This window comes from Rhincodon typus, chromosome 4, assembly GCF_021869965.1.
Source record: "Rhincodon typus isolate 14 chromosome 4, sRhiTyp1.1, whole genome shotgun sequence".
NCBI lineage: Eukaryota > Metazoa > Chordata > Chondrichthyes > Orectolobiformes > Rhincodontidae > Rhincodon > Rhincodon typus.
Genome location: NC_063335.1, coordinates 69,302,668 through 69,316,424, shown reverse-complemented (window position 1 = coordinate 69,316,424; position 13,757 = coordinate 69,302,668). Strand labels below are relative to the sequence as shown.

At 40.7% G+C, this 13,757-nt stretch overlaps 1 protein-coding gene across 1 annotated transcript in view; it reads left to right on the top strand.

Moving 5' to 3' along the window:
- LOC109911668 (ASXL transcriptional regulator 3) overlaps positions 1–13,757 on the top strand; it is a 269,254-nt gene that overhangs the window by 44,286 nt on the left and 211,211 nt on the right. The gene's annotated exons all lie outside the window — the stretch shown is intronic.

Genomic DNA, 13,757 nt, shown 5'->3' with positions numbered 1-13,757 from the left:
TGTTTTGGTAGAAATGTTTGCTCCTCCTTTGGATTCTCATCAAAGCTAATGTATCCAACCATTCGTATTTTCTAAGAAAAATTATTTTGTATCATAGCTTTGACAACCTTCCGAAAATTTAGCATTCAAGCTGTATTCCATGTAGCTTAACTATTGGCTTGGACAGATTTATTGTGACCCCCTTCTGCTTTTTATTTTGTGTCTGATTTACAAAACCTAGGATTCTATACGTTTTCTTTAAAAAAATTTATTCCCATCGTCCACTTTTAAAGATTTCTGTATCTGAACTCCTGAGTCTGTCAATCCCTATCCTTCTAAAGTGATCAGTAAACTAGGTACGGTCAGTCCCAAAATGTTTAAGAATTAGGTGATTGGTATTAAAATACATAAAAGGAAACTTTTAGATATCTTAGTTGAGGTAAACCAATGCCAGAGTCCAACAATTGTCATTCTAGGATCCAGAAAGAAATCAAAGACTCCCAACAGTGTGGAAGCAGGCCATTTAGCCCATTGAGTCCACACCAAACTTCCAAACAACATCCCACCCAGAGCCACCCCACCACCCTGTCTCTGTAACCCTGCTTTTCCCATGGCTAACCCACCTAGCCTGCACATCCCTAGTCATTATGGAAAACTTATCAAGGTCAGAGCACCTAACCTGTTCATCTTTGGACTTTTGGAGGAAACCGGAGCACCTGGAAAAACCCACACAGACAGTCACCCAAGGGTGGAATCAAACCTGGTGCTGTGAGCCACCGTGCTGCCCTACATGAAGAAGGAAATTGCATTGACCTGCAAAATGATACTCCAAAGCACTATTGAGGCTGGCAGAGTGCCAAACACAATGTGCAGATTTAGAAGAGCATCAGCTAATGAGGGTAATTACACTATGTGCTACTTTTACATTCCTTAATTAAAGATGCCAATTACCACATGTCTAGATTAAGATAAAATAGTTAGGAATAATCAACATGAAGTTCAAGTAGAACTATTATACTCAGTAAACATCGCTCAAATCGTCAAGGTGGTCATTTTGTGTTGAGGAAATACAATGGACGTAGTGACATAGTCTTAAGGAAAGCTTTTGAGAACATGCCACAGAGGACATTACAAGACAGAATCAAAATAAATGACTTATGGAGAAGATAACAAGGCTGATTTTAAAAAATGGAAGGGAGGAAATAGTGGGACCTAAGACCAATTTTTCAGAATGGTTTAGTAGCATAGTGACATCTCACGTAGTTTAGTTCTGAGACCATTTTATTTACTTTTTATACAAATGATTTTGCGAACAGTAAGAGAGGAGGTGGTGTCAAAATTTAAAGATGATACCAAATTACAGGGTGCCTTTTCTAAAAAAAAATGTAAGAATTTGGAGCATAAAGTAGGACATTGTGCCCTTCAAGTTTGATCTGGGTTGATCTTCTACCCCAGCTTCATTTTTCAACATTCCTATACCCCTAACTTCTAAGTATCTGTTCATCTTTGATTTGAATGTACTCATTGACTGAGCATCTACAGCTCTCTTGGACAGTGAATTCTGGAAGTTCACAATTCTTTGAATGAAGAAGTTCTCCTCATTGCAACCTGAAATAACAAATCCCTTATTTAAAGACAGGGGCCATAATTCTAGACTTCTCTGCCAAAGGAAAGAGTTCTATCAAACACCTTAAGAATGGTAAATGTTTCAGAGTGATCATCACACTTCCAAAGGCTAGGGGATATAGGCCTAAACTACTCAATGTCTTCTCATCGGACAATTTCCTCACCTCAGGAATTTGTTTACTTAATTTCCATTGAACTTTCTGGAAAGCAGACACATTCTGGATAATCCAAGATGGAGGACAGGAAAAAAATTGTGCCTATAACAGCGGCTCCTTTTTTGAGGAAACAAGGCAGGGCATGTGACGGCATTGTCCAGTGGGTGAGCATTTTGGGGCCAGTGACCTAATTCTATTAATTTTAAAGTAGTGATGGAAAAGGATAGACTGGATCTAAAAGTTAATGTTCTAAATTGGAGGAAGGTCAATTTTGATGGTATTAGGCAAGAACTTTGAAAAATTGACTTGGGCGGATGCTCGCAGGTAAAGTGACGGCTGGAAAATGGGAAGCTGTCAAAAATAAGAAAGTCCAGAGAGTATGTTCCTGTTACGGTGAAGGGCAATGGTGGTAGGTGTAGGGAATGTAGGATGACTAGAGAAATTGAGGTTTTGGTCAAGAATGAGAAAGAAGCATATGTCAGGTATGGACATTGGGTGAATCCTAGAAGAGTATAAAGGCAGTAGGAGTATACTTAAGAGGAAAATCAGGAGGGCAAAAAGGGGACATGAGATAACTTTGGCAAATAGGATTAAGGAGAATCCAAAGGGATTCTACAAATACATTAACAACAAAAGAGTAACAAGGGAGAGAATAGGGCCCCTTAAAGATCAGCAAGGCTGCCTATGTGTGGAACCGCAGGAGGTAAGGGAGATACTGAACAACTATTTGCATCAGTGTTTATTGGGGAGAATGATATGGAAGATAGAGAACATGGAGGAATAAATAGCGTGTCTTGAAAAATGTCCTTCTTACAGAGGAAGAGGTGCTGGACATCTTAATAAGCATATAGGTGGATAGATCCCCTATCCTGTTCAGATGTACCCTAGAACTCTGTGGGCTGTGAGAGAAGAGATTGCTGGGCCCCTTGCTGAGATATTTGTATCATCAATAGCCACAGGTAAGGTGCCAGAAGACTGGAGGTTGGCTAATGTGGTGCCACTGTTTTAAAGGTGGTAAGGAAAAGCCAGGAAAGTATAGACCAGTGAGACTGACATCAATGGTGGACAAGTTGTTGGAGGGAATCCTGAGGGTCAGGATTTACATGTATTTGGATAGGCAAGGACTGATTGGGGATTGTCAATATGGCTTTGTGCGTGGAAAATTGCGTCACCCTAACTTGATTGAATTTTTTGAAGAAATAACAAAGATGATTTAAGTTGACAGAGCAGTGGACGTGATCTATATTGAATTCTGTAAGATATTTGACAAGGTTCCTCATGGTAGACTGGTTAGCAAGGTTAGATCACATGAATACAGGGAGAACTAGCTATTTGGATACAGAACTGGCTCGAAGGTAGAAGACAGAAGGTGGTGGTGGAGGGTTGCTTTTCAGACTGGAAGCCTCCAACCAATGGTGTTTTGCAAGGATCGGTGTGACGACCACTGCTTTTTGTCATTTAGATAAATGATTTGGATGTGAACATAGAAGGTGTGGTTTGTAATTTTGCAGGTGACACCAAAATTGGACGTATAGTGGACAGCAAAGATATTACTTCAGTGTACAATGGGACCTTGATCAGATGGGCCAGTGTGCCGAGGAGTGGCAGATGAAGTTTGATTTAGATAATTGTGAGGTTCAGCATTTTGAAGAGGCAAATCAGGGCAGGACTTATACATTTATTGCTAAGGTCCTGAAGAGTTTTGCTAAACAAAGAGACCTTGGAGTGCAGGTTCATAGTTCCTTGAAAGTGAAGTCCCAGGTAGACAGGATAGTGAAAGCAGCGTTTGGTACGCTTGCGTTTATTGGTCAGTGCATTGACTACAGGAGTTGGGAGGTCATGTTGCAGCTGTACAGGACATTGGTTAGGCCACTTTTGGAATACTGCATTCAATTCTGGTCTCCCTGCTGTAGGAAAGATGTTGTGAAACTTGAAAGAGTTCAGAAAAGATTTATAAGGATGTTACCAGGGTTGGAGGGTTTGAGCTATAGGGAGAGGCTAAATAGGCTGGGGCTATTTTCCCTGGAGTGTCAGAGGTTGAGGGGTGACCTTATAGAAATGTATAAGATTGTGAGGGATGTGGATAGGGTGAATAGCCAAGATCTTTTCCCCAGGATGGGGTAGTCCAAAACTAGAGGGCATAGGTTTAAGGTGAGAGGGGAAAGATTTAAAAGCAACCTAAGGGGCAACTTTTTCATGCAGAAGGCAGTACTTGTATGGAATGAGCTGCCAGAGGAAGTGGAGGAGGCTGATACAACTACAACATTTAAAAGGCATCTGGATGGGTATATGAATAGGAAGGGTTTAGAGGGATGTGGGCCAAATGCTGGCAAATGGGACTAGATTAATTTAGGATATCTGTTCGGCATGGACGAGTTGTACTGAAGGGTCTGTTTCCATGCTGTACAGCTCTATACCCTTTCTTAAGTAAATAAACTAAAACTGTACATGGTATTTCAGGTGCAGTCTTACTAAGGCCATCTACAATTATAGAGTGACTTCTTTAGTTGATATATGTCAGTAAAGGTTAACATGACATTTGTTTTCCAAGTTGTTTGCTGTTTTTGCACATTGACATTCTGTGAATCATGTTCGAGAGTCCCCAAGTCTCTCTGAATAATAACATTTCTTAATCACCTTTTAAAAATATTCTTCTTTCTGCACAAACATAGGTAATTTAACATCTCTCCACATTATGTTCCTTTTGACATTCTCTTACCCATTCCTCTAACCTGACTATATCCATTTGCAACCACTTTATGTCCTCTGACAGCTTACTGTCTATGTAGACTTGCACTGTCAGTGACCCTGGATACATTACTAAACAAAAACTTGGACGCATAAATGTGGTCTCCCCATCTAAGTCATTGATATATTTCGTACGTAGTTGAGGCCCAAACAAAGGAAACTGCAAAAGACTTATTGACAGGAAGGGACAATGGGTCTAAATGGCAGGCAAATAGTAAGCATGAATTGATACATGTTGATTAAAAACAATAACAGTCGTTGTTATAATCTGAATGGAGATTGTATAACAACAGAGAGATTTAGGGATACAGGTTCGCTGGCTATGAGAGACGACATCTCGGGTTCTTAAAGAAGTAGAGTTTTTCTAGGTTTCATCACAATTGTGTAGAATGTGTCAGTTAAGAAGTAAAGATGAATCTATGTAAAATAAATGGTAGGCAGAGTTGCACCATTGAATGTGACATGAACTAAGAACTTGCCTCAGCCTGTTCTTCCTTGATATTTAATTTTCCACAGCGCTCTAATTGAATAGCAGAAAAGGTTTGTGGGGGGAAGAAACTTATTCTCATTCCTAAGTTCTAATATATCTCAACATCTCCACTATGTATCTTCTTTTAACAAAATGGTGTTACAAGAGATGTTAGCTTTTGGTCACATATGACAGTAAGTTGTGCCCTGATGCTCATCTTAACTCTGTGTTAAGCAGTCCCTGGTATGGCTTGGGAGCCCCACTCTGCCATTGCACCATCTACCACATTTGTTACAGAGGAGGACATTAGGCTGAGAATCTGTACGATCCAATGGTCCCTGTTTACTCTGGGCTATCTTCTCAGCCAACAGAGCATTTTATTTCTGTTTGTCTCTTTCAATGTCCTTCCAAATGGTCAACCTTCAGTGGCCACAGCCGTCAATGACTATCTTCCTTCCTGTTGTCAATGTTAGTGGCTGCCATTTTAAAACCTCACTTGCAGGCATAATTGTAGCAGATTTATGGGCACCCAGAAACTTGTGATGCAGTGGCCGAATCTTACTAGAAGATCTTTCGGTATGCAGCTGTCATCCAACTGATGGATGTGGCTGGCCCAGCTTTGATGTTGTTAGTTAAGCAATGATTGTATATTAACAGAATTAAAGCACTCCTGGACCTCTGAGTTGGTGATCTTGTTCTATCAGGAGATGCCAAGGCTGAGGTGGAGACATCAAAGATGGAAACTATTCACCCTTCCCTCCTGTCTACTACATATTGCCCAGGTCTCACCTCCGAAAAGGAATGCACTGAGGATGCAGACTTGATCGATGACAGTTTGATGTTCTCAATCTAGTTGTTGTTATTGTGCTATATCTTACTTGGCTTGAATATTACAGCTACAGATTTTGAGTTCCGTTTGTTGATTTCAGCATTAGTGACAAATTGCTGGTGATTGTGGAGCTTACATATGTGAAGCTATTAACAACATCCAGCGTCAAATTTTCAATGCTGTTGACAGCAGTATGCAACATACCAGACAATGACGTTTGTCTTCATGATATTGATAGTCAAGACAAACTCTTTACAAGTGTGAAAGGAATCTGTCCAATTGATGCTCCTCCGCAAGGAATGTTAGTGCACCAGCATTGAGCAACCCTCCAATGAAGACTTGGTGTACCCTTGTCTTGAATCTGAGTGAGGAGAACAGAACAGAGTCCGAGAGTTCTGGTATGTGTGCAGACACTGTCTGTAGATGGCTGAAGGCATATGACAGGAAGAAAGAATGCAATATACCAAAGAGTTTTTGGTGCCAGCAAGCAACTCTGTTTGAGCCAACAATGGATCTGAGTATCCCTGATGTTGTCTCATCATAGCCAACCCTAACAATCATGTTGTCATGCAGAGAGCTATCAAGAACTTCCAGCGTCAAATTTTCAATGCTGATTGACAGCTCACTTTGAGCAACTTTGACAAACTGTTAGGTTTTTCCAGCAGCTTAAAAATGCCGCTTCTGCTCAAATGATTGAATGTTTTGTTGAGTTTGATGAAGACAACATCTAAATATCACGGCTTCTTCTCGCAGTTTCCAGTTTGCAAATTCATGCCAATTGTAGATCTTCCAATGGCAGCCACTAACATTGACAACAGGAAGGAAGATAGTCACTGACGGCTGTGGCCACTGAAGGTTGACCGTTTGGAAGGACATTGGAAGAGACAAACAGAAATAAAATGCTCTGTTGGCTGAGAAGATAGCCCAGAGTAAACATGGACCATTGGATCGTACAGATTCAAATTATGGAGATTCAAGGTGGATATGTTCAGCCAGGATTTGCAATCTGAACAAGGCAACATTATTACTGTTCAGGCAACATGTGAGAAGTATATAAAAATCTCACGAGCCCTCTGAACTCATTATTCATTCATGTTTCATACTTCTATGTCAAATTGTTTCCTCCTAGCCCCAAAAGGCCTGACTAAAATTGGACAAATGCTTTTCTCATAATGCTACATTGAAAAATACATTGATAGTTGTTGCAATTCGTATAGTCGTTCTTATCCTTGTACAGGGTCACAATCTTTGCATTGCACATTGCCCCATCCCTCCAGCAGAGACAGAGAAGTTAATTTCGATGCTACAGGAATGCTGGTTTTCTATGTCTGATGAGTTCATGTGATATGGTATCAGCACCGGAGCTTTGCCTAAAATAAGTGAGTCAATATCTTTGCAATGTTCCGCCATGATAAGCTCTGCTATGACAAATAGACTTTCTGTGAAGTGCTTCATTGGTGACGGTATTCTTCCGACAGTACAACTCAAGGAAGTATTCCTAATAAAAAAACAGAAATTGCTGGAGAATCTCAGCAGGTCTGACAGCATCTATGGAGATAATACAGAGTTAACTGTTCAAGTCCAGAGATCTTCCTTTAAAACAGTGGTATTCCACCTGCCTTTCCAACTCTTGATAGCAGTTGGTGATGAACTTCCCTGCCTTGTTTTTAATGGAGCTTTTTTTTGATGGATCTGTTGCCTTTTTGATCTCTTCATAGTTGCCCTTACATTTACTGCATTGAAGAACATCTGAATAATCTGGCAGATTTGTAGTCAGTAGTCACCAGTGCAGCAATGGGCAGTCTGCTGGACTTTTCTTTGAGCATCTGTTAGTGTATTCAGAATCTTCATGCTTGCATCATTCTTGTGATAAATGAGAGTGGACTGCCTGGTTTCACTGACAGGTTGTATCATGGTGATAATAGCCTTGAATCACTCAGCACTGTTCCACTCTTCCTTCCCATATGTTGAGTGTACAGAGAGGTTGTCTCAAAAGTATGTTCCATTTTGCTTCCCAGGTACACAACAGTGACTGATTTGTATCACAATCAATACTGTAGGAACTGTGTATGTTGAAAATGCTGTTAAGAAAGTTGCATCTGATGATGACCAGGTCCAACTGGCACTAGTGCCCTGATCATGTGGCGTGATTTCTTCTGAAAGAAAGTATCAGTTACACTAAGCCAATGGTAACAGCAAATTTCAAGTCATCTCTGTCTGTTCTCATTTATGCATAAGGCACAAGTGGCTCATGGTCTGCATCCACTTTTGCATTGAAATCCCCCGTAGATAAAGATGTTTTGTCTTGGGCATTTGTCTGAGACCAGTGCAAAGCTCCTCATAGAACAAGCCTTTTGACTCTGTGGTGGAGCACAGTATTGGAATACTGATACTCATGTGGTTCACTGACCTTGTTTGAGTTTGAGATATGGATGCATAGAACATGTTTTGCAACATCTGTGAAGGAGTTCCATCTTCAAGAGTATTAAATTCCTCACAGCAAAGCTGATACTTTGCTCGCATGTTTCCTCTGAATTCTTCCCTTGAAAATGAATGTTAATGATTTCTTTCAATAATGTGTTCCAAGTAATCTTACTCTATGGCAAGAAGTTATGGCAATGTCAAGCTTATCAAGTTCCATGTCAAGATCACATTTGTCTTGCACATATTACTGAGCAGCTGCAAGTTGACTGTCAGTCTCTTAGGTACAGTTATAATGTTCCAGTTAGGGCTTTAAGCTAAATAGTGGGGGTGGGTTCAGTTGCACGGAAAATTATAAAATCTAAGGTAAATGGAGATGGTAGGTTTGCTGTTTAATGGCAGGCTGATTGTTACCAGAAAATAAAAGGGACAGAATGTGTGAGTCTCGTATTGTACCATGGAACCAAAAAAGTGTAGGGAAATTTGATAATCGAACAAATTTAAACACTTTGTATCTTAATGCATGAAGCATTTGGAATAAGGTAGCTAAACTGACAGCACAAATTGAGGTTGATTTCATAGCAATTATGTATACAAGGAGAAACTGGGAACTTAACATTCAGTGCTTTATGACTCTCAGATCAACAGGAAGGGTGGAAAAGGCAGTGGGGTAGCACTGTTAATAAGAGACAAAATGTGGACAGTTGTGAGAGATGATCTAGGCCTGGATGATGCAGAGGCCATTTGGAAGATAAAAAATTGCAAAGGAGAAAAGACAATGGTAACGGTAGTGTACAGACCTCCAAAAAGTGTACACTTTGGAAAGAATATAAATCAACAAATAATAGCAACATGTAAAAAGAATCAAGCAATAATTATGGATGAGTTTAATCGTCATGTTGATGGGGTTAATGAAATTGGAAAGAGTAGATATAACAACAAATTCATAGAGTGCGTTAGGGACAATTTCCTGGAGCAATAAGCCAATCAGGGAACAGGCTATCCTGGATCTGTTAATGGATAATGAGGCAAGCCTCAGAAATGATCTCTGAGTAAAAGATCACTATAGAATTTAATACTCAATTTGAGGGTGAGAAAATTGGGTCAGAAACAACTGTGTTTAACTTAACTAAAGGGAATTACATTGAAGTGAGGATGGATTTAGCTAAAGTGGACTGGGTGACTAGATTGGCAGGAATGACAGTGAAGCAGTGGCAGACATTAAAGGAAGTTATTAATAACTTTCAGCAAAAATACATCCCAGTAAGGAGGAAAGATTTTAAGAGATAATTAAAAAGACCATGGTTAACTGAAGAAGATAAGGAGATTATTAAGTTGAAAGAAAAAATGTATAAGGAAGCCAAAGTCAGTGATAACCATAAAGACTGAAATAAATTCAGAATCCAGCAAAGAAGGACTAAAAAGGTAATAACACTGGCATCTACCTGACAATGTGTAAAATTGCCCGGGTATGTCCTGTGCACAAAAACAATATGTAATAACCTGCTCACGATGCCCAGTTTGGATTCCACCAGGGTCGCTCAGCTCCTGATCTAATTACAGCTTTGGTTCAAACGTGGTCAAAGATGCTGAATTCCAGAGATGAGGTGAGAGTGATAGCCCTTGACATCAAGGCCACATTCAACTGACTGTAGCATCAAGGAGCCATAGCAAAACTGGAATCAATGGGAATCAGGGGGAAACTCTCCGCTGGTTTGGAGTCATGCCTGGCACATTTGAAGATGGTTGTGATTGTTGGAAGTCAGTCATCTTAGCTCCACAACATATCTTCAGAAGTTACTCAGGGTGGGGTTCTAGGCGCAACCACCTTCAGCTGCTTCGTCAATGACCTTCCCTCCATCATAAGGTCAGAAGTGAGGATGTTTGCTGATGATTGCACAATGTTCAGCACCATTCGTGACTTCTTAGACACTGAAACAGTACACGTTCAAATGCAATAAGATATTAACAATATCCAGATTTGGGCTGACAAGTGGCAAGTAACATTCGCTCCACACCTCCAATAAGAGGCAATGTAATCATTGCCCTTTGACACTCAATGGTGTTACTACCAGTGAATCTCCCACTATCAATGTCATGGGTGTTACCATTGACCAGAAACTCATCTGTACTTGCCATATAAATACTATGGTTACAAGAGCAGGTCAGAGGCTAGGAATATTGCAGCGAATAACTCACCTCCTACATCTCCAAAGTTTGTCGACTATCTACAAGACACAAGTCAGCAGTGTGATGGAAGACACCCCACTTTCCTGGATGTGTGCAGCTCCAACAACTAAAGATGCTTGATGCCATCCAGGACATTGCAGCCTGCTTGATTGGCACCATATGCACAAACATCCAGTCCTTTCACCACCGACTTGCAGAAAGGAAGTGAATATACTGTAGCCAAATTTCAGATAACACAAAAATAGGTGGAAAGGCAGGTTGAAAGAGGGATTCAAAGTTTACAGAGAGATATTGGTAGATTAAGTAAATGGGCAAAATGTTGATAAATGGAGTAATAATGTGGGAAAATGTGAAATAGTTCATTTTGGAAGAGAGAACAAAGGAACAGAACATCATTTAAATGGAGACAATCTGCAGAAAGCTGCAACACAAAGGGTTTTGAGGTTTGTACACGAAGCACTGAAAGCTAGGATACAAGTGTAGCAGGTAATCAGGGAGGCTCATGGAATGTTTGCCCTTATTTCAAGGGGTTTGGAACATATGGGTAAAGAAGTCTTAATGCAACTGTACAAGGTGCTAATGAGACCATTTCTGGATACTGTAGGCAGTTTTGGTCCCCTTATTTAAGGAAGGATAATGTTTCTTTGGAGGCATTTCAGAGAAGGTCCACTACAGTGATGTCTGGTTTGGAGGGATGTGCTGATGATCAGATGCTAATCAGGTTTGGACTGTAATCACTGGAGTTTAGAAGAATGAGAGGCAACCTTGTTGAAGCACTGAGGATTCTTGAGGGGCTTGATAGGATTAATGCTGAGAGGATATTTCCCCTTATGGGAGAGTCCAGGACCAGAGGGCATAGATTGAGATAAGGAGGAAATAAGATTGAGCGAAGCAGGAATTTCTTCTCTCAAAGGGTTGTGAGTCTTTGGAACTCATTGTCACAGAGAGTGTAGGGGCAGAATCCTTGTGGATATTTAATGCTGGGATAGGCTCTTGATCAGTAGAGGAATCAAGGATAACAGGTAAAAGGCAGGAAAGTGAATGTCAGGAATGTTGGATCAGCCATGATCGTATCGAATAGTGGAGCAGGCACGAGGTACCAAATGGCCTACTCATGTTCCTATTTCTTATGGTCTTATTGAAGAATTGGCATCTATTTTGCTTTTCGTTTATTTGCCCTTTGCAGTAGATTCTGTTTGCTTGTTAAGCAGAGACTCTAAGCTCCAAGCACCCAGCTGTCTGATCATGGTAGCACAGCACTACTGGTTGGGCAATACTCAACTTGAGGTGGATACTGTTTCAGCAGCAGGACACAATCATACATCCCTTCATTGGGAACAGCCATGTGCACCCATTCTGTGTGAAAATTAGGTTAGGCTTATCACAAATAACACTTATCTTCTGTGTTGTGTTTATGTTCTGCAACAGAACTGGAGAGTCCTGTTCAGGATAATCCTGGGCAAGACTTTTGGAGAGCATACGCTGCACAAATGTCAGGGAACTCTCTCAATTCCCCCACTACCCCCCCACCTTGACTCTAAAGGAATGCATTGTATGTGTTTAGTACTGGCTTTATTGAAGGAGTTGTTAGAAAAATAACATGTTTAGACATCAGTCCATTTTTGGACACCACTCCAGAGTTTTTGTCAAGGTTTAGTAACTTGCCATTGCACCCTCCTGAGATATCTACAAGGAGTGAAGCTATTTGCCCATAGCTGTGACAACAAGGTGCAGGGCTGGATGAACACAGCAGGCCAAGCAGCATCATAGGAGCAGAGAGGCTGATGTTTCGGGCCTAGACCCTTCATCAGAAAAGGGGGAGGGGAAGGGGGTTCTGAAATAAATAGGGAGAGAGTGGGAGGCGGATAGAAGAGGGATAGAGGAGAGGATAGGTGGAGAGGAAACAAACAGGTCGAAGAGGCGGGGATGGAGCCAGTAAAGGTGAGTGTAGGTAGGGAGTTAGGAAGGGGATAGGTCAGTCCAGGGAGGACGGACAGGTCAAGGGGGCGGGATGAGGTTGGTCGGTAGGAGATGGAGGTGCGGCTTTAGGTGGGAGGAAGAACAGGTTAGGGAGGCAGGGACGAGCTGGACTGGTTTTGGGATGCGGTAGGGGGAGAGGAGATTTTGAAACTTGTGAAATCCACATTGATACCATTGGGCTGCAGGGTGAGTTTGATTCATGAGTGTCAGAACGTGCCCATGCTAATGAGCCAGCACTTTGCATAACTGGGCGCGATATCCTTCGCGATCCTCTCATTTTTAGTCTGGTACTGCAAGGGAGCAAGGTGTTACCATTGGAGCCATGGCTGAGGTCTTGCTGATGCGTAGGCTGTGTCCTGACAGGGTAAGACTTGCACACTTGGCTCTCTTTTTTCACGTTGCTATTAGCTAGCAGTATAAGCTGAAAAGGAGATGCAAACTAGCACACATAAGTGAAAGACATGCTAACTCTTTATACCCAGAAACTAGACACATCATGTCAGTCTATTGGGAACATAATGCTGTCAATATCTGAAATACACTTATTTGCTGGTGATGTTATCAACCGTAACAATATTACATTTAACAAATGTGCTGCATTTTTTTCCTATTATCTCTATATTTTTATCATTATTAATAACCCAACTTGACATTATTGATAAATTGATGATTCACTTTCTGAAAAGTATTCAGCTTAGCCCAGGAGAACAACAAAATGTCAAAATTTTACCAATTTAGCTTTTTTCCCTGAGTTCAACAATCCTATACATATGCCCATAATTTTAACTGCTTACATTTTATTTCATTAAGTTGTTAAATTGAAGAAATAATAGTGTGGAGATGTTTGTGATTTTGCTATGTCAGAGACAAGTTAGTGTGTATTGAGTGAAATAAGCTGTACAGTGTTTCTTTTCTCATACCAAAGTGGGGTGAATACAAAGCCAAAGAATTTTCACACTATGTGAAGGAGTTATTTAGGCAACATCAGGTTATGCCACTTCTGGGAAGAGAAAATGATAACAAAGATTTGCAATTGCAGTGACTCCCAGCCCCCCACTTCCAGGTCATTCTAATGCATTTTCTTTTATTTCATTGAATACTGATACTCTTGAACTTTCCCCTTTGATCATTCTGGCATTTTCAAACACGAGGGTGGTTTCTTAGATTTCTGCTATGTGCGTTACAATACATATTTTGATTTGTCTTTAGTCTTAAATGACTGCATATTTTTTAGATTGACAACTTGGGTTGTGATTTCATTTGGATTTTGTTTTCTTTGGTTGCCTTATGGCCGATTTTACAAATGATCAACGTTAAAATTTGCACTTCACGTCTGCTATTGTAATGTTAATGCTGGTCA